The sequence below is a fragment of the Leucoraja erinacea genome, chromosome 16 (genome assembly GCF_028641065.1).
Source record: "Leucoraja erinacea ecotype New England chromosome 16, Leri_hhj_1, whole genome shotgun sequence".
NCBI classification, from domain to species: Eukaryota; Metazoa; Chordata; class Chondrichthyes; order Rajiformes; family Rajidae; genus Leucoraja; species Leucoraja erinaceus.
The window spans coordinates 38,774,806-38,778,113 of record NC_073392.1 but is presented as its reverse complement, the minus strand read 5'-3'; the positions used below and the strand labels follow the sequence as shown (position 1 = coordinate 38,778,113).

At 44.1% G+C, this 3,308-nt stretch overlaps 1 non-coding gene across 1 annotated transcript; it reads right to left on the bottom strand.

Moving 5' to 3' along the window:
* Positions 1-549: 549 nt before the first annotated feature.
* Positions 550-735, bottom strand: LOC129704940 (U2 spliceosomal RNA). The gene has a single exon (XR_008724822.1). It is a non-coding gene; the product is annotated as a U2 spliceosomal RNA (small nuclear RNA).
* Positions 736-3,308: the final 2,573 nt, after the last annotated feature.

Here is a 3,308-nt window from a genome sequence, read left to right as displayed (position 1 = left end):
AATCTCCTCTGTCTGCACATGATCCACAACCCTCTATTCCCTGCATATCCATGCGCCAATGAAAAGCCTCTTAAATGCCATTATCATATCTGCCTCCACCACCACCCCTGATAGTGTATTCCACTACTGCAGGATGGATAATTGTGTAACTGTGGCTGTGAGGAGGAGAGTTAAGGGCCTGTCCCACTTTCAGGTCCTAATTCACGACCTTTTATACTCGCGGACATTTTTCATCAGGCTAGAAAAACGCCCAGACCTACTTGATGCCACGAGAACCTACGACTAGCATCACAACCTACCTACGACCTATACGACCTCGTGACGACCATGCTGCGAGTATGAGTCAAGGGCAAACTCGGCAGAGGTCGTGAATTAGGTCGTGAAAGTGGGACAGGCCCTTTACACATTTTACTTTTCGTGGTGTAATTGCAACATATTTTGTAATTGCTGCTGAAATGGAAGTCCCACATCTCTTGTCTTCTAGTAATACCCCTCTCTCTTGCTTTTGATTTCCTCTCCACAGTTACTTGGAGGTCAACGAGTCATGGAGTGGTACAGTGTGAAACAGGCCCTTCGGCCCAACTTGCTCACACACTGGAGTGGGTAGGGCAAGTCCTTGTTCCAACTCTCTGTTCCACAAATCAATACATGGTCCCTATATTAACGACATACCAAATATTAAACTGATAAGAACAGAAACTACACTTGATCTGGGACAATCGGCTAAGAAGCAATAGATGGTCTTCTAATTGATGGAACTTCACACACAACAGTTGGTGATGATCAACAGCAGAGTCATTTATAACAACCATAAACACAACATTTATAAACATCAACTTATCAGGTATGAGATCGTTGGGTTGCATGTGCCCCGATCGGTCTCAAGTCAAGAGAGTTTATTGTCATGTGTCCCAGATAGGACAATGAAATTCTTGCTTGCTGCAGCACAACAGAATATTGAAGGCATAAATACAGAACAGATCAGTGTGTCCATATACCATAGAATATATATATACACACACATAAATAAACAGATAAAGTGCAATAGGCTGTTATAGTTCAGAGTTTTTTTTGAAGTTGTGTTTAATAGTCTGATGGCTGTGGCGAAGAAGCTGTTCCTGAACCTGGATGTTGCAGATTTCAGGCTCCTGTACCTTCTACCTGATGAGAGATGCAGAGAGATGAGTGTGTGGCCAGGATGGTGTGGGTCCTTGATTATGCTGGCAGCCTTTTTAAGACAGCGACTGCGATAGATCCCCTCGATGGTGGGGAGGTCAGAGTCGATGATGGACTGGGCAGTGTTTACGACTTTTTGCAGTCTTGTCTGCTCCTGGACGCTCAAGTTGCTGAACCATGCCACGATGCAACCGGTCAGCATGCTCTCTACTGTGCACCTGTAGAAGTTCGAGAGAGTCCCCCTTCACATACCGACTCTCCGTAATCTTCTCAGGAAGTAGAGGCGCTGATGTACTTTCTTTATAATTGCATCAGTGTTCTGGGACCAGTTCCTTGGTTTTGCTGGTGTTGAGGGCCAGGTTATTGTGCTGGCACCATTTAGTCAATCAGTCGATCCCACTTCTATACTCCGACTCGTCCCCAGCAGTGATATGTCCCACAACAATAATGTCATTGGCGAACCTGATCATGGAGTTTGCATTATGTCCAGCTACGCAGTCATGAGTATGGAGTGAGTACAGCAGGGGACTGAGCACCCAGCCTTGAGGTGCTCCCCTGCTGATTGTTATCGAGGATGACACATTTCCACCAATACGGACAGACTGTGGTCTGCGAATGAGGAAGTCGAGGATCCAATTGCAGAGGGATGCGCAGAGACCCAGATCTGAGAGCTTGGTAACCAGCTTGGTCTGCAACGTTAATAAGAAGAACATAAGCACACAAACATGAATACAGGAGCTAATTGTCTGTCCCTCTCTCATTCAATTAGATCACGGATGAGCATTTGCCTCCAGTTCAAATTCCTTCCCAATCTTCAAATTCCCTGACTCCTTCAGTGTCCAAACATATAACAATCTCATATCTAAATATACTCCACATTCCAGGGCAAAGAATATGTACAGCCTTCAGGATAAAAAAAATCAAAGATTCATGTATTTCGCATACAAACTATAAATAATCTCACCCTTATTCTGATATCATGGGTCCCCGCTTCTAAAATTCCCTGCCAGGGGAAATAGCTTTATGATACCTATCTTGTCAAATCTTCTCAATATCTTATACAGTACTTTATCTCTCACATTTACAGGACAATCTTCTCAGTCTCTCATTAAACAACATCGCATTCCAGGAAATATTCAAAACCATACTGTTTCCAATGAAAGTTTTTTTTTCCTTTGATATGAAGATACTTACTTACTCATCGAGTCCACACACAAGATTAGAAGTTGTTCAGCCAGAGCTGAGCACACTTCTCGGCATCTGCATACAATGGTACTGCGGGACCCGGAGCTGGGGCAGCGGCCCGGAGCGGAGACTGCGGGACCCAGAGCTGGGGCGGCTGATGCTGTGTCGGGCCGTCTCGGAGCAGAGAAGGCGTTCCGGCTTTCGGCGGCGGTGACATCACCACGGAGGTCCGCTGGACTGGAGGGCGGCATCTCCAGCCTGGATCGATCGCCTCAGCGCAGAGGGAGAACAAGGAGGGAAGAGACGGAGACTAAGACTTTGCCTCCATCACAGTGAGGATGTGCTTGGTGAACTCACTGTGGTGGATGTTTAATTTGTGTTTATTGTATGTTTTGTTTTTATTGGTTCTGTGTATGACTGCAGGCAACATAATTTTGTTCAGACCAAAAGGTCAGAATGACAATAAAGGAATCTAATTCTAATTCTAATCTAATTCTAATGGTGTCTGTTTTGTGCTTCTTGTGCGTGGTGGTGGAAAGATTGGTGGAAACAGGGCCGCGACGTGAACGCTCTTTCCTTGACGCAGATTAAAGCAACACATGGGAAGCATTTATGAAAACCCTTGACACTTGCAGCATGACTTTCCAGTCCTTGTATTATAAACATCTTATAATAAATACACAATGAAGATTTGTTGCCTTATCTCACTGCAGTATCTACACATTATTGTTTTATATGTACCTGTATTCCAAGGCCCTTCGGTATTCCTGAATTTCCGTCACTTATAAAAAGCTTCTAATTTTTCTATTAATTTTTTCCATATTATATTTTGATTTTTCCACATTACATTTCACCTGTCATCATCCCCACCATTACATTAACCAGTCTATTTTATTTGCAGACTCAGAGCCTTTCTCCAAGTTTGCATTCCCACTTAGCTTTGTATC